General features: G+C 45.4%; 1 long non-coding RNA gene across 2 annotated transcripts; it reads left to right on the forward strand.

Moving 5' to 3' along the window:
• Nucleotides 1–332: 332 nt before the first annotated feature.
• LOC119024669 lies at nt 333–4,316 on the forward strand. Of its 2 annotated transcripts, none has more exons than XR_005076562.1 (4): nt 333–996; nt 1,425–1,745; nt 2,329–2,586; nt 2,759–4,316. It is a non-coding gene; the product is annotated as an uncharacterized LOC119024669 (long non-coding RNA). The 2 variants fall into 2 exon arrangements; XR_005076563.1 differs by lacking the exon at nt 333–996 and adding an exon at nt 1,196–1,334.
• Nucleotides 4,317–18,437: the final 14,121 nt, after the last annotated feature.

Raw genomic sequence — 18,437 nt, forward strand, 5'->3', positions numbered from 1 at the left:
TGGGGCCCACGACCGCCACCCAAATCACTTAGCACCGGCCCCTTCTGAACCCTCCTGCGGGTGGTGAACCTACTGGAGGGCAGGCCCATGTCGCTCTTTCAGGCTGAGCCCGGCCGGGTACCGCGGGCTAAGACCCGGACACCAGGCACTCGCCTGTGAGCCCCAACCTCAGGCCTGGCTCCAGGGTGGGGCCCCGGTAACGCCATTCCGGGTGACGTGATCGTCCTTGATATTGTACTTGTCATTGGGGGCACTGGAACTGCTCTTAGTCTGACCCGTCACCTAGGACCTGTCTGTTAGAACAGGCTATGAAAATCTATGGGTCCGTTATCATTCTGTCCGAAGAGTTGCAATTCAGAGAATAAAGCCTGTCATTACTTCTGCCAATCTGCATCTGAGTCCTCTTTTTCTGCTCAAGCCTGACAGTATATTCTGGCCAGTTATGGACACAGGATTTCAAGCGGCTCTCACCAAGGCCTTCGATCCCGTGAGCTCCTGCTGAGAAAAAGCCCAGGAATTAAGCACCTTGAAACAAGGTAAAAACTCTGTTTCTGACTACGCCATTCACTTCCGCACTCTGGCTGCTGAGAGCAGATGGAACAACACTGCCTTGTACGACATTTTTCTAAAAGGCTTGGCACCCACAATTCAAGATCTCCTCAGCCCCCTGGATTTACCAACTGGTCTGGATGCACTCATCGCACTTGCCATTCGCACAACAATCAACGGCTTCAACTCCAACGACAGTGTGAACCGAAGCAGAGAGTCTCAGGAGGAGTTACCACCGCACCTGAGTTAAGATGGCCGACGCCGCATCAATCACCACCTGAAACTCCTTCTCACCTGCAAACAGCGCCAGATGATGAGGCCATGCAGCTGGGCAGGGCTCAGTTGACGCTGGAGGAATGTCAGAGAAGGCAACAGGAGGGAAGGTGTTTCTATTGTGGCAGCGTTGGTCATCTTGTCAGCTCCTGTCTGACCAAGAAACTTCAATCGGTGAGTTCCAACCAGGTTTCTAAGACTTTATATTGTGCACTCACTAAGATTAACTTTAACTCAATTCATGATCTGGAACTGTTAATTGACTCAGAGTCTTATGGACTAGGGATTGGCAAAAAATTGGGAATTGAGAGCAAGCCACTACCTAGACCCATTCGGGCCCAATCTCTCAATGGAAAGGAATTATTTGCCATTACTCACATCAGCAAACTGGTGAAAATGACCATTGGACACCATCATCACCTCCACTTCACACTCTCTGATTCTGGGACAACCATGGCTTTTTCTGCATAATCCACACATTGACTGGAACAATGTACAGATCTGAGAGTGGGGTAAAGATTGTTCTAAGAACTGTTTCGTAACAAATGATCAGATGGAGCAAATTGCTGAAATTAATTTATTCTCTGCCAACCCCGCCACAGACTCAGAATTTCCGGACCTGACCACAGTTCCACCCTGTTATCATCATCTGAAGGAAGTATTTAACAAAACTAAAGCTCTGTCTCTTCCTCCACATCGCCCTTATGACTGTGCCATTGACTTAATTCCAGGATCCTCTACTCCATTTCAGGTCCTGAGAAAAAGGCTATGAATGACTACATCTCCGCCTCACTGGAAGCAGGATTGATCCACCCCTCGTCTTCACCAGCTGAAGCAGGATTCTTCTTCGTGGGGAAAAAGGATGGATCTCTACGCCCCTGCATTGACTACAGTCCTCTGAACGACATCACCATCAAAAACCGGTATCCACTCCCTCTCATGACCTCTGTATTTGACCAACTCCAGCAAGCCAAGATATTCACTAAACTCGATCTTCGCAATGCTTATCACGTGGTGTGCATTAGAGAGGGGGATGAGTGGAAAACTGGTTTAAACACTCCCAGCGGACACGACGAGTACCGTGTGATGCCATTCGGACTCACCAATGCACCTGCTGTTTTCCAGGCTATGATCAATGACGTTTTGAGAGACTTTTTGGATCACTTTGTGTATGTGTATTTGGATGACATTTTGATATACTCTCCTGACATTGCTACACACCAAGACCATGTCAATCAAGTGCTTAAGAGATTGCTAGAGAATCATTTGTATGTCAAAGCAGAAAAAAGTGTGTTTCATGCCGAAACTGTCTCGTTCCATGGCTTCAGTGTAGCTCCTGAAAGAGTACAGATGGATCCGGCTAAAGTGAGCGCTGTGGCAGAATGGCCTACTCCAGACAGCCTCAAAGAGGTTCAGCAGTTCTTGGGATTTGCAAACTTTTATAGGCGGTTTGTCAGGAGCTTCAACATGATAGCTGCTCCTCTCCATGCTCTTATCTCCACTCAGGTACCATTTTGCTGGTCTCCAGAAGCCGAGAAGGCATTCTAGAACCTCAAGCATTGCTTCGCAACGGCCCCCATCCTCACTCTGCCAGATCGACAGCACCAATTTGTGGTGGAGGTGGATGCGTCCAACGAAGGAGTAGGAGCAGTGTTATCTCAGTGGTCGGTGAAGGACGGCAAGATGCACCCTTGTGCCTTCCTGTCGAGACGGTTGTCCAGGGCTGAACGGAACTATGACGTTGGCAACCGGGAACTACTGGCGGTAAAACTCGTTCTAGAAGAGCGGAGACACTGGTTGGAGGGGACCGAACAACCATTCATTGTCTGGACAGATCACAAAATTTAGGATTTATTAGAAAGGCTAACAGGCTTAACTCTCACCAGGCCAGATGGACGCTACTCTTTAACCGTTTTTCTTTCACTCTCTCCTACAGGCCAGGATCCCGAAACATCAAACCAGATGTCTTGTCATGCCTATTCGATCCCGAGCCTAAGACCAAGCAAACCGGAACTATCCTTCCTCTGAACCGTGTGGTTGGAGCGGTGACTTGGCCTATAGAAAACAAGGTAAAGCAAGCTAACAGTGGAGCCCCATCACCTCACGGTTGTCTTAACAACTGTCTATTTGTTCCCGCTGAGCTACGTCCACAGGTGATTCATTGGGCTCACACTTCGCTGCTTTCATGCCATCTGGAAGTCAAAAGAACCATGTTCATCATATCCCGGAGGTTCTGGTGACCAGCAATGGAACTGGAGGTCCGGAAGTACTTGTTCAGCTTGTTCGGTCTGTGCACGGAATAAGACAGCCTCCAAGGCACACACAGGGCTTCTACAACCACTCCCCATCCCCTCCAGACCGTGGTCCGACATCTCCATCAACTTCGTCACAGGGCTCCCAGTCTCACAAGGAAACACCACGGTTGTCACCATGGTCGATCGATTCTCCAAGATGGTAAAGTTCATCGCTCTACCTAAACTACCTTCCGCCGAAGAAACAGCAGACGTTGTGATGAACATTGTGTTTTGAGTCCATGGATTTTCCAGAGACATTGTTTCTGACCAGGGGCCTCAGTTTGTTTCCTGGTTCTGGAGGGAGTTTTGCAGACTCATCGAAGCTGAAGCCAGCCTGACGTCAGGTTATCATTCAGAAACGGCCAGACCGAACCCTTCGATCAGCAACTGGAAACCGGCCTCCGGTGCGTGGTGCACTAGAACCCCTCGACAACACCTGGTCTGGGTAGAGTATGCACACAATTCTTACATCAATACCTACATCTGCTACCAGCCTTTCTCCTTTTCATTGTGCCCTAGGTTATCAACCTCCTCTGTTTCCAGACAGTGAAAGGGAAGTGTCGGTTCCCTTAGCCCACGCCATGGTTTGACGTTGCCGCCTCATCAGGGTAGCCACTCGACAGATATTGATCCGACAAGGTGATCGGGTAAAGAAGACTGGATCATTGGTCGTGCAGCTGTCCGACTTCGTCTGCCCCGGTCCCTTCGAATCCATCTGACGTTCACGTAAGTCAGGTTAAACCAGTTAAGGAGAGCACGATGGTTCCTTACTCATAGTCTTGAACCAAGATAAGTATTGTCACCCTTTATTTTCTGTTTTGTATACCTCTGAAGAAGAGTGATTTTGAGTTGTAATTTTCTGGTTAGACCTTTTCTTTTCAGATAAGATTTTGATAGCATTTGTGTTTTCCTCTTTTTGGAGTGTTTTCTGTTCATTTTCATAGATTTGCTAGAGTAGATAATTTTGATAGCCAGTGAGCCTTTTCCTCTTTTGAGTGATTTTGATTTATTAAATTTTTCATAGCCCAAGTACTGAGTTCAAAGTAGTTTTCGTCTTTCCTCCTACGGGAGCGTTTTTTGTTCATTCTGTGTTCTTGTTGTTTGTCTTGTCCTCTGGATCCAGAGATTTTCATAGCCCATTCATTTATCATTTTGTCTGAAGAGATACAAAATCTGAAAATAAAACCTGTCATTACTGTTGCCATTCTGCATCTGAGTCCTCTCGTTATGTCGAGCCTGACAGATTAATACAAAAAAGTTCTTTCCTTCTATTAAGAGCACTTCTATAACTTGCTCTCAGACTAAGTGATGTGGTTAAAATAATCAATAAACAGTTGCCAAATTCTATAGAACTTTCTTTCCTGATTTTTCAGCATGAATCTCATTTTTTCCAGCTCTAAATGTCTCATAATATCTGTCAAAAGATTTGAATAAGTTGGGGCTACCTTTTGTTTCCAATTAAGTAATATCAATCTTCGTGCAAGTAGGATGACATACGAAACAATGTTATGTTCTGTGTTGCTTTTCGTCATGCTTGAATCAATAATTCCCAGAACCGCCACCAATGGGTCTAGGTTAATAGGTCTATGTAAGATATTTGATTGAGTCCGAAAGATATTGTCCCAGTAATTGGATAGCTTTGGGCAGCCCCAGAACATATGACCCAGTGTTGCTGGTCTGAGTCCACATCTGTCACATAAAGGCTCTACTGAGGGAAATATTGTGGCCATGTCTTGCACATATTGAAGAACTATGAGTTTGTGTTAGGGCTCTCTGCCATGGATTTTCTGTGATCTCCTTGCCTAGGTCATCCTGCCATGCCAACCTCAGATGATCCACAGTAGCTTTGCCAGCCAGGTTTGACAGATTCTCATATAACTTAGAGATTCCTCCCTTTCTGGAAGGATCTTGCATAAGTATCACTAGCAAGGACCACACCGTCAATGAGATACGTTTAAGGATTTATTTGTGATGAAGGAAAACAAAGCATCGAAGATCTTGGTTCTTTAGAGTTCTTTGAGTGTGTTGTGGGGATTCTTGAAGAGAATCCGCCGCCACTCCCGGGCAGCGACGGACCCCTCGTGGACCTACGAAGGAGAGGAGAGAAAAAGAAACAGGGAGAGAGAAATGGCGTGGGGGGGAGGGGCGCAGAATACGAGAGCGAAGCAGAGGAGAGGGTCAGGTGGTTATTTATAGAAATGCGGAAGTCGGCACTGTTGAGGTGTGGTCCTGCTCCTGAAACTTCGCCAATTAAGCTTCAGTTCACTAGCAAGGACCACACCGTCAACAAGATACATTTAAGGATTTATTAGTGACGAAGGAAAACGAAGTGTTGAAGATCTTGGTTCTTTTGAGTACTTCAAGTGCGTTGTGGGGATTCTTGAAGAGAATCCACCGCCGCTCCCGGGCAGCAACGGACCCCCAAAAAACTCAAATTACTTGAGAAGAGATTGAGCGGATCTGAGATCTTTGAGATCTGAACGGATGTAGCGGCGGTACGTTTGGGAGGACCAGCGGCCCATGAGACGTATGAAGTGTTCTGGGATGCCATTACGAGAGGCTGAAGTGGCAGCTCCGATTTTGAAGGAGTGCCCGGGGTAGTAGTCGTGAAAATATCAGACAATGAGAGCACGTGGCGAAAGTGATGGTGGAACCAGAATTGAGTAGCCGCTTGGCTGGATTCGGAGATGAAGAGAGAATCTGTCATGGTCATGCTCTGAGATTTACAGAATTGCGAGAAGTTTGCAAGGATTTCGAAGGGATTCAGAGGTGACTGGACCTTGAAGGAGAAGACGGGTGTAGGTGGACCAAATTTATGGTTTTGGTTCGCTTAAGTGGAACACCAAGTGGAGCCCCAGCTGAAGCAAGGAGCTTTGATTGCTGGAAACAGGCAGCAATAGGCGCTGGCATCCCGGTGCCAGGAGCACCGATTGAAGCGAGCTGCTGTGGTTGCTGGAAACAGGAAGCCGAGGGCGCTGGCGTCCCGGTGCCAGGAGCCCCGGCTGAAGCGAGGTGCTGTGATTACTGGAAACAGGAAGCCTAGGGCGCTGGCATCCCGGTGCCACGAGCCCCGATTGAAGCAAGCTGCTGCGGTTGCTGGAAACAGGACGCCAAGGGCACTGGCATCCCAAGGCCAGGAGCCCCGGTTGAAGCGAGGAGCTGTGATTGCTGGAAACAGGCAGCGGAGGGTGCTGAGATCCCAGTGCCAGGAGCCCCGAATGAAGCGAGCTGCTGTGGTTGGTGGAAACGGGAAGCCGAGGACGCTGGCATCCACGGCCACTGATATAAAAAAAAAAAAAATGGGGGAGGATGGTCATTTTGATTATGTTGATTCGACCTGCTAATGTTATGGGAATATGGGACCATCTCTGCAGGTCTTCTGTTGTATGTCTATTCATTTTTGAAAATTCTCCTTGTATAGATCTGCAAAATTTTTGGTAATTTTAATACCTAAATACTTAAACTGAGTGGAACCCTTTTCATTTCACAGTTTATCTACTTCACAAAAAATGTGAAACAACCCCCTCACCAGCTCAGGACCTACAACACATGCGGGCTGGTGTGGGGAAGAGAACTCTGCTCATGCATGAGGACATGATTCATTCAGAGGTGGTTTATCTTTCTTTCTCTTACACACCCTCTAATCAAGCAACGGAAACTGATGAAAATTCATAATATATACTTACATTTTAGGTCTCCAAATTGTTTCAAAGTGCTTATCCAAACACACTTTGGCGCCGAGAAACAACATCCCATCTTGAAGATGTTTTACTGACACAGCGATCTCAACACTCTACAACAAGACCAAAGCCGAAGTCATGGAATATGGTTACTCAGTATGATTTACTTGTAGCCTTTTTCATATTTTTGTATGAGAGCTGCTTTTTGTATTGATTAGCTGTGTTTATGCTGTAAACAGATCTGCAGGTTAACCCTGAGTCTTAAGTAGGTGTACTCGTGTACTGTTTTGCCCTCCACAAAGTCTATTAGTGCAAATGACACAACATTTTGACTTTTCTTTCTGCAGATGTTGATGTTGCTGCAGAACTGCCTAAGACCTTTTCTGCATGAATATTGTATTTGAATGTCGTATACAGTAAAATGTTTGCTTTTTGGTCTGAGGGATTCTGTGCTCAGGATTTTGTTGATAGTGAGAAGACTCTTTATTATTTATTTGTGAACAAGGGCAGCTTTTTATGTTGTTACTCAGAAATTGCTGAAGTCCACAAACATTATTTTTGTATTAGAGCTGCTGGTACAGGATTCTATATTTTTGAATGAAAGCTGTGATTTTGGTACAGCAAAATGTTTTGAGTTTTTTTGTCTGAAGAATGATATTGCTCATTGCACATAACAGGAGGCTATGTTGGTTATACAGATGATGATGGTGATTGGTGATTCAGAATAAGCTGAAGCTATATTAACTTACTACATGTATGCGGCTACAGGCACACGTTTCTTATTGGTTCTTTGCAAAGCTGGGATGTTTGCTTGCAAATGTAAACTTCCATATTCTTTCATTTGTTCTATTCTATTAATTCTATATATTGGAAGTAATTAAGTATGGATCTTTACAAATACTTAGCTTTGAAAGTACCAAGTAATCACACACACAAAAAAGGAAAAAGTAGGAAGTGATAAGCAAACTTTGAGTAGCAAACTCAGATTGAATTATTATTACGGATGTCCTGATCAGGTTTTTTTTTTTTTTTTTTACTCCGATCCGATCCGAGCCCTTTAATATTCAGTATCTACCGATACTGAGTCCCGATCGGATACTCAGCCTTAACTAATATTTTCCTGGATAATACATCTGCATTCCTTAATAGTTTTCTTTTTTTATTTTGTTGAAACAAAGTATATACTTTCATCACTGCACTGTGACAGCAGACCCTTGTGTACAGCCAGCTGAAGTGTGTGTGAGACACAGCACACGCTTGGTACCTTCATATCATCCACTGCTTTTACATATTCCTTACGTTGTCACGTAAAAAAAAGACATGGATGCATTGCTTCTTTATATCACACACGTCTAGCATCTCTTCGACTGTCTGTTTTACATGCTCTGCTGTATGAGACCCATGAAACTGGTGCGCATACCAGCATGTTGTAACTCGAAAGTGGAGTCGATGTAATGTAATGCAGAGATGGTAGGGCGTACTGGGGATTCAAAAACTCCAGGTGACAAAGAAAACTCCCATCCTCTACCACAGAGATGAGCTGGTTATCCAGAGCGATTAATTTAATTACCCTCCCTGTAATATTTGTGGCCATGTCGCTGTCTGGAGGATATTTCTCTTAGCTTTTGAAAGTATCCGCGAGTGTTTGTTGCTTCAGTGTCTTTGCCTGTATTGTGTCGTATTAAATGCAGCTCTTTTGTTACCACCCCACGAAATGGTCGTATTGCCGATGTTACATGTCACCGTTGGACTATTTTCGCTTTCTGATTCGAGTTATTTCCACACTGCTGACATCTGCTGACATTTTATCCACAGGTTTGCCAGAGTAACGTTACGCACGCATCTAAGTTCGGCCAAAAATTGTGCTCTGACATAAAAACAGATAATAAAATCGGGCTTGGGTCCACGTTTAAAATTCAACCAATACTGTCCCTGCAGCAAAGTGACGTCGGACGGTTTGACTCTGTACCACCACATAACAGTGATAAAAATTAATGATTGCATTGTATGTCTCCAGGGATGTTGTTGTTGTCCATACGTTCTTTCATGGTCTTTTCGAGTCTAGCCACAGCTCTCTTGTTGTCGCCTGCTGCTTCAGTATGTGCCAGTCTTAATTGCACATCTCTAGTATGACCGAGTCATGTTCACTGCTGACCAGCTGTCTCTGGGCTCAACCCCTCCGCTGACCAGGTAGAATTTTATTGTTAATCATGTTCTGCCTTTTTCCCTTTAGTTAATAGACCATTTTAATTGGTTTCCTCTAGAGGTACTTTTCTCGCCGCCCTCTACCACATGGTGCCACCGGAAGTCCAGATGTCTCAGTTTAAACAACTTTTTTTTTTTTTTCCATTTGATATTCATGCTTCACCAGCCTTTCTCTTTCTTTACATTTTTACCTTTTTACTGTGTTTATTGTTATGCATCAAAACACAAATTCAAACTGTGGAACACTACAGTGTGCATTCATTGTTTTGGGGCGTGGCTTTGGACAGAGGCCTGAGTGCTGGCTGGACAATTTCAAAATCTAACCTGGGCTTGGTGATTTTTCCATTTAACCAACAAGCTTCAATCAGCGTCTTCAGTTCCTCTAATGGTGGGAGTAGATGAAGATGATTGTGTGGATTTTGCAAACAATGGAGAAATATAGGTACTTTGTATGTAATGTCCTCATGTTTGTGTTACCGAAGTCAGCCTTACAGAGTAAAACAGTAGTTACTGGATGAACTTGTATGATTATACATTAATTGTATTACAGAATCCATATTGTAGCCTTTAGGTTGATGCTGATAATAAATTGATCTTAATTTTATATAGTGCCTTCAAGAGATCCAAGGATGCTTTACATATGGGAAGGGGAAGAAGAAAAAGGAAAACAGGATTGAGGATTAGAGTAGGGAGAGAATCCCATGGGATGGGGCTGACGCCACAACAAAAGCTCAGTCTCCTAAGTTTGCAGCCTGTAGGGGGGCGGAAAGAGTCTGAGGAGCGAAGCTCCCAATGCCAAATAAACAACAACACAAAACTGCAAAGTGTAAGGAAGGGCTTCATGATGAATTACTCAACCCATCCAATCTTTGCCTGTTGATATCTTGAACAAAGGTGAAGGCCAATTATGAGAAAATAAGCTAGTGATTAAATTCTTGACTTTCTAAATCACTGAGGACAAGGTTTTATTTAGCTCATCTTCTTTTCTGGTTTGTAGTGAAACAGATCTAACTAGAGGCTTGAAGGAGCCTCCTATGCATTCTTTCACTCACTCACTCACTCATCACTCACAAACAATGTCCACTAGTGTAGTGACTGAAGTGTTTGTGGATTTGGCAGAAGGCGTTCATCTCTCTGCCACTCTCACTGTCTCTGCCATCAGGCCTATTGATTGTGTGCTGAGGGTTTTCACCCTGTGATTTCTGCTCATTATTTTGACCACATATTGTTCTTCAGACAGCGATCTGATTACAGTATTTGTCTGTGCTCTGCCTCACAACAAAGTGTTTCAAAACACCTTTTCATCTCCAAGAAAAGCTCCTCTCTGCCTCCGGCAAATAAACACATTTATTGACAGTGTAATCACTCAGTGAGTCTAAAATTGGCAGAAAGAGTCTCTCCCTTTCTTACACACACACGTCCACACACACACGTCCACACACACACACACACACACACACACACACAGATCCCCTCATCGTGCACAGGGGTCAGAGGTCAGCTGGAAGTCATAAGGTCTGTGATTGGATGTTTATAGAGAAGTGGGCGTCACAAGTTGTCACCCAGCTAGACATCGACCCAAGGACACACCTTCAGTAATGGAGAGAGAGATGGAGACAGACAACAGAAAGACAGCTGTGAGATGGAGACAGACAGAAAACTACCGCTTTGCATTTTGTTCCTTTGTGTTTGACTTTTAAAGGTCCCATATTATGCTTATTTCTGCTTCTTGACATGGTTCCCTGATGTCTAAATGGAACGTTAGTAACATGCTTTGGTCAAAAAAAGCTGAAGGATTGAGCACAGCAGGGTTCTTGTAACACCAGTTTCACAGCCCTGCTCTATGTGGCCGGTTTCAGTGCCTCTCCCTTTAAATGCTAATGAGCTGCTGCATATGCCGCCCATGCTACTGCTCACCTCTTCCTGCTTTGCGGAAGACTTGAGGACGGCATTATGTGACCATGGCAACGGCTGAGTTTGGGGAAGAAATGGCTGCCAAAAAAACCAAAAGTTTTATGGGCTTTCTGGCCGTCTGCCCCATATTGGTGCAGATAACAGCCTCCTTCTCCTGCATCGAGTGTTTACATCATAAAGCTTAGCAAAACCTTGGCTGGCATTTACTGCTGTTCAGTTGCAGTAATGCGGATTCAATTTAGCAATTTCTGTTGCTAGAGAAAAGTGCAACCCCATATAATTTATTACCTTTATGTAGCCAGGTAAGTCAATTGAGAACCTGCACTTATTTGTTGTGATGACCTGTAATTAGCTACTGCCAGCAATTTTCAACAACTGTAGTTTTCAATAAGCCACAGTTGCCTCCCGTCAGCTCTCTACCAGCAGTATTGTTTTTGAACCAGTTACAACGGTTTATAAACTTTAGATACATTACAAAAGAAACAACGCAACGTGATTGATTAGCTATCATAGTTTCCAATGAGCTTCCTGAGCAACCATCATGCATGGTGGACCGTCCTGGCCTGGAACCTGTCTACCTGAATGTATCTGCACTGCAGAATGCACTGAACATTTATGGGGCAGACTATGGACCTGTACGTCTGAGGGGAATAGTGCAGTACGCTTTTAGTCACATAAATTCTATTCATTTTTTGCAAAAGCCTTTATTTTACATTGATTATAGTTTACTATCTTTTACTTGTGAACATGAAAATCACATATCAAACAATGAAAACCCACAGAACAGTTAGAAACATGTGTTGACAGGTATGAAATAATAATAACAAGAAGAAGAAGAAAATAAATATCTGAAGTGGAACAGTTGATCCTTATATATTAACTTCAATATCATGTAGTTTCTGGGCTGTCTTCATCAAAGGTGTCGGTGTGTAGTATGTTGATTGTATGTTGAAAGAATTCTGTGGAGGCAAGGCGAGGTGGAATGATGGAGCAATCTTTATTGAAACAGATCTCAAGCCAGTGTCCGAATCAGAGGCAGCTGCTCTCTGGTGGTCTCAAATCTATGGCAAAGTAATGCCAAAATGCCCTGCCCTCTGCCCCGTCAGAAATCTTATCGAGCCTTCAATCTTAGGAAATCTACAAGAGACCACCACGCTTTCTCTGGTGTGCGGGCCTTTTTGAAGTCTACTTTCCATACCCGCCTACTTCTCCTAATTGCTAAAGGTTCATCTATCCAATGGGAGAAAAGAAGGATGGGTCTGCCTCACATCCCATATGAAATAACACTTATGTGTGTTACTTAACTTTGCTGATGTCAGCTAAAGTAGACAGGATGGTCTCTCTAAACTTAGATGACAACGTATATGCTGAGTCAGCAGTGCAATAAACAAAAATTCATGTTTAGAGGAAAATTGCAGTAGAACCAAAAAGCCTTGTGCTGCCGTGTTGCAAAGTTTCTCTTATTTCTCCTTATTACTTCTTATTTATACATTCTCCTCATTTATTATCTATTTTTAAAAAAAAAACCTTTCAAATTCAGATTTTATTTGCTTGTGTTTGTTTTCAACCGTTTGTGTGATGCCTGTGTGTCCATATTTATTTCAATTTATGAGGTTCAAATAAAAGATTGTAAAACTTACAGAATGTCACCTCTGTCCTCACTGGTCTGAGGAAGCTCAGGTCCGTTGGAGTGCAGGGGGCACTCCTGACTACTTTGTATGAGTCTGTGGTGGCATCAGCCATTTTCTATGGAGTAGTCTGCTGGAGCAGCAGCATCTCGGTCCTTCCTTCCTGCTGCTGTAAGACTGTACAACTAGCACTGCTCCCTATAGACCTCACCCTGTACTCTGCACTGTTCCCTTTCTAATTATATTGTTTACTTTTGCTATTTTTTTTTTTTTGTTTTTGTAATATTCTGTCGCTGCTGGACAAACACATTTCCCCCTTTGCAGGACATTAAAAGGTTTCTGATTCTGATTTTTTTTTTTTTGTCATTCATTTTGACAATATGGCATATACAGGACATACAGTGAAATTACTTTGTCATATACATTTTTACAATTTCTCCCACTACCTCCCACCCTCTGCCTCCTGCCCCCCCCCCCCCCCCTTCCCCATCTGCTCCATCCAACAATAATTGACATTTTAAACACCACCACACAGTCAAACTAGGATTTATTTATGAAGAAGGTCCTCAAGGTTTCTGATCAGATTTTTCCATATTACAATAGTATTTGGTCTTGCGATCTCGTGGCCCAATTATTGAAAAATGCACGCTAAAGTGCCGCCTTGGGAGCCAAAACATGCACTAAAGTGTCCTCTTGGGGGCCAAAATGCGTGCTACAGTGCCCTCTTGGAAGCCAAAATGCATGCTAAAATGCCCTCTTGGTTGGTAAAACATACTAAAACATGATAAACTGCCCTCTTGGGAGCCACAATACCCGTTAAAGTGCTCTCTTGGGAGCCAAATCATGGGCTAAAGTGCCCTCTTCAGTGGCAAGAATGTGCAGTATTTTTGCCCCTGCCCTTCAAAAAGTCTGTGCACGCCACTGCCAAAACTCCAGGACACAACTACACAACATGCATTAAAGACCCTTTGTTGTTGAGGGCAGAATGAGCAAAAAGGATCCTGTGTCAGTTTCATTTGGTGTCTCATTCTTGGGGTGATACATGCTCGATGACAAAATTTCAAGTGTATATGCTGATGATTTGGGTTTTTTGAAGCTTCTTCTTCAACTCTGTCTCTAATCCAAGCTTCCCTCAGTTCCACTCGGTACGTTGACCAGCTGCATGTTGTTCCTCCACGATCTGTCCTCAAGTTCATGTATCTTCCTCCATAGCACATTCACTTATGTAACACATGAACTTGTATCTTTCTTGGTCTTGCGTAGGCTGGTTTGGATAGCATCTATGTAGTTGAACACTGTGTTGAATTTTTTGGCATGGTTTTCAGCTTGTTCTTTAAGTGACCACAAGATGTTACCATACTCTGCCATATGTTTTTCTATGGGATCAAGAGCTTTGGCCAGCATCTCTTTAAGCATGTTGGCTCACGTTTCTTGCAAGTTTTCCATCTCTGTGGCCATGACTTGTTTAATTAGTGTTTGTTCCTATTTTGATGCCATTTCTCCAATGTTGTTGTTTCAGCTATTTTCAACGTGATTTTAAGTTGTTTATGAGTCCAAAAAAATATAAAATATGGGGGAGCCCACTGACGTCCATGTATTCCATTTATAAATGTAGTCTGAGAAGGGCAGGTCTGCTCAGATGACTTATGAACAGCATCAAACTCACGTGAATCTGATTTACGTGCAAATTTGATTAGTTTGATTTTTATTTGTCCCATAGGGAGATTTGTCTTACATTACACATGTCAGACGATGAGGGACACTTCACTGAACAGTAATTCCTTTGTTTTATTGACATCAAAGTCTGTTGTTATCGCTGGCTCTGATGATGCTCCCCCAACAAACCACAGCAAAGAAAAGTACACTGGCCACCACAGACTGATAAAAGATCGCCAACATCTTGCTGGACATGTTGAAGAATCTCAACTTCCTCAGGAAGTAAAATCTGCTCATCCCCTTCTTGTAGACAGCTTCAGTGTTAGATCTCCAGTCCAGTCTGTGATTGATGGTAACACCAAGGTACTTTTAATCCTCCCTCGCCTCCACATCCCTTCCCAGAATGCGCAGTGCTTGGGAGGCCGTTTTCCTCTTCTTCCTGAAATCTATCACCATCTCTCTGGTCTTGCTGATGTTCAGCCGCAGGTGATTCTGTCCAGTCCACTCCACGTCAGTGGTGTATAAGGTGAACATGAAAGGAGACAGTACAGTCCCCTGTGGAGCTCCTGTATCACTAACCACCACATCAGACAGAACACTGCCCATACGAACAAACTGTGGCCTGCCTGTCAGGTAGTCAGTAATCCAGGAGATCACTGTCACTGTCATCACCTGCAGCTTCTCCCCCTGTAGCAGTGGCTGTGTTAAAAGCACTGGGGAAATCAAAGAATGTGATTCTCACAGTACCTCTGAGTACCTCTGAGGTTTCTGGACAGCAACACATTCTGGCATTTAATTCAGACAATACGAGGCTCACAGCCTGACTCCTGTGTCAGATGTAGGAAGATATCTAAACACATACATCTCCAGAAAAGGATAGAGGGGTCATTTAGGTAATTTTGGAGTACAAGACCCAAGGAGTGACAGTAACAGATTTAGTCACCTATGGGAGATGAGCAGAGAGATAGGCCAACTCCTTTTTTAGTCGATTGGATTGATCGCCACAGATTTGAGAACTCCAGAGGGCGGCCGCACTCTGAATTCGGACGCTGGCTTGAAGAACTGTTTCCATCATTCCACCCAGCCTTGCCTCTGCAGAATATTTTATCATCAAACTACACGCTGACACCTTTGAGGAAGAGAGCCCAGAAACCATACCTCCTCCACCATCCAGGTGCAATGGGCTTGTTGCAGCAGGTAGATGACAGCGTCATCAACTCCCAAGTGCGGCTTGTAAGCAAATTGCAGAGGGTCTAGCAAGGCTCTCACCTGCGGCCTCAGGTGGGCCAAGACCAGTCTCTCCAGCACCTTCATCACATAAGATGTGAGGGCCACTGGTTGGTAGTCATTGAGGTCTGATGGTGTCGACTTCTTTGGCACAGGAATCAGGCAGGACGTCTTCCAAAGCACCAGGATTGTCTCCTGACCCAGGCTCAGGTTGTACAGGTGTTGTAGGACAGGAGACTGCTGGCTGGTACAGGATCCTGGGGCTGATACCGTCAGGGCCTGCAGCCTTCCGCTGGTGGAGTCTCTCCAGCTGTCTCCTGACCTGGCCTGTAATCACAGTCATGCGGGGGAGGGTGCTGGTGTCTTCAGTGAAGGAGGAGGAGGAGGAGGTGGAGAGGTGCTGCACAGGAGAGCTCACATCAGGGGAGTGAGGGTGGAGGGGAGGCAACAGAAGGCTGTGAGCTGAACCTATTGAAGAAACTGTTCAGCTCGTTTGCCCTCTCCAAGCTGCCTGATGACTGTCTGCCGCTCACCTTACACCCAGTCAGTGCGTTTACATGCACAGCTCAGTCAGATTACTGCTATAGTTTGACTATGCTGCTCAATCCGACAACTGCAATTATAGAGTATACATGCCGCTGAGAAAATCAAATTACTGGCCAAAGCATTTCATAGCCAGGTACGCTAGGTGGTGCTGTACCCATTTCAACTAGCAGTAATAGAGAGCCACCTCCGGCTGACCTCTTTACGTCATCATCAGATGCCTTGGTGTTTGAGAAAGATGGCGTACGAGGAGCAAGGAGAAACTACATCTTTGTACATTTCGTATATGGTGTACATGATAATTACACAAACTAGAAGCACAATTGCGCTCTTGCTTGTGGTTATTTTGGAGGAAAGCTGCTGCCGCCACCGTCACCATCCTTCTACTTCCGGCTCATGTCCAGTCATGTTGTCGAGATCCTCTCTATGTGGCTCAACAAGTACATCCCAGTCTGTCAACTCAAAGCAGTCTTGTAGTGCGTCAGCAGCCTCCTGAGTCCACCTCCTCATGCTCCTAGTGTGGACAGGCTGCCTCTGAACAAGAGGGAAATACTTAGGGGTCAGCAAATCCAGGTTGTGGTCAGTTCTGCCAATGGGGGGAGGGCTGTGGGATTGTATGCATCCTTAGCATTTGCATACAAAAGATCCAGTGTGTTAGTCTCTGGTGGGACAGTCAACGTACTGGTGAAATGTTGGGAGGGTTTTGTCCAGTGAGACACGATTAGAATCCCCAGTGATGACAATGAAGGCATTGGGATGCTGTGTCTGTACCTGAGCAACAGCGGAATGGATGATGTCACAGGCCACTGCTGCATCAGCTGAAGGAAGAGCGTACACACTGATAATGATGGCAGACGTGAATTCCTGGGGCAAATAATAGGGTCGCATCCCCACAGTCAGCAGTTCAATGTCCGGGCTACAGAGACGTTCCTTCACTTGAACATGTCCGGGATTACACCACCTCTCACTCACATACAGTGCAGTCCCTCCACCCTTCTTCTTTCCAGTTCTTATAACGTCCCTGTCCGCCCGAACAGTGCTGAAGCTGGGAACCGCCACACTGTGATCCGGGATGTGTGAGTGAAGCCATCCATCCATCCATTTTCTTCCGCTTATCCGGGCGGGGCAGCTGCCTGAGCAGGGACACCCAGACTTCCCTCATCCTGGACACTTCCCCCAGCTCCTCCGGGAGGATCCCAAGGCGTTCCCAGGCCAGCCGAGTGACATAGTCACTCCAACATGACCCCAGCGGGGCATGCCAGGAACACCTCCCAAGGAAGACATCCGGGGGCATCCTATGTAGATGCCTGAGCCACCTCAGCTGGCTCCTCTCGATGTGGAGGAGCAGCGGCTCTATTCTGAGCTCCTCCCGGGTGACAGAGCTCCTCACCCTATATCTAAGGGAGTGCCCTGCCACCCTGCGGAGGAAACTCATTTCGGCTGCTTGTATCCGGGATCTTATTCTTTCAGTCATGACCCAAAGCTGATTCTCATCCCAGCTGCTTCGCACTCGGCTGCAAACCGCCCCAGAACATGCTGGAGGTCCTTGCTCGACGGAGCCCACAAGACAACATCGTCCGCAAAAAGCAGAGATGAAATCCAGTGGCTCCCGAACAGGACCCCCTCCGGCCCCTGACTGCGCCTAGAAATTCTGTCCATAAAAATAATGAACAGAACCGGTGACAAAGGGCAGCCCTGCTGGAGTCCAACATGCACTGGGAACAGGTATGACTTACTGCCGGCAATGCGAACCAGACTCCTGCTCCGGTTGTACAGGGACCGTACAGCCCTTAGCAGAGGGCCTCTGACCCCATACTACCGGAGCACCTCCCACAGAATGCCACGAGGGACTCCCTCTATTTAAAAAGTGGGACTGGAGGGTGTGTTCCAACTATCGGGGATCACACTCCTCAGCCTCCCTGGGAAAGTCTACTCCAGGGTACTGGAAAGGAGAATTCGGCCGATAGTCGAACCTCAGATTCAGGAGGAACAATGCGGTTTTCGCCCTGGCCATGGAACACACTGCACTCATGAAATTCCCTCTGAGTCTTCAGAGTCTATCAGCGCGACGAGCTAATCCGTCTTATTACCCAGAGACCTCACATTCCCCATAACGATCACCGGTACAGCTGGTCTATGTCTCCTCCTCTTTACCCTCCATTTTGCTCCGGCTCTGCAGCCCTGGCGTCTCCTCCGCAGCTCCTTTGGGACCTCAGGCCTGGCTCCGGGTAGCAGTGCAGGATTACACAGTGCAATTAGCTGGTTGCATGTGTAAACAATGCGCTCAATGCTGCACTTCTGAACGTCCATTGCTAGGAATAGCAGAACCATCATAAAAAGTGCTGCAGAAGTTTAAAAAAGGAAATTGTCCATCTTCTCTGGTCTCTTTTCAAAATGAAAATCAAAACAGAAATACAAAAAAAACTACAAAAAACTTGGAAACCCATGGGAGCTGCTGCAGCAGGCTG

The sequence above is a fragment of the Acanthopagrus latus genome, chromosome 8 (assembly GCF_904848185.1).
Source record: "Acanthopagrus latus isolate v.2019 chromosome 8, fAcaLat1.1, whole genome shotgun sequence".
Classification (NCBI taxonomy): Eukaryota; Metazoa; Chordata; class Actinopteri; order Spariformes; family Sparidae; genus Acanthopagrus; species Acanthopagrus latus.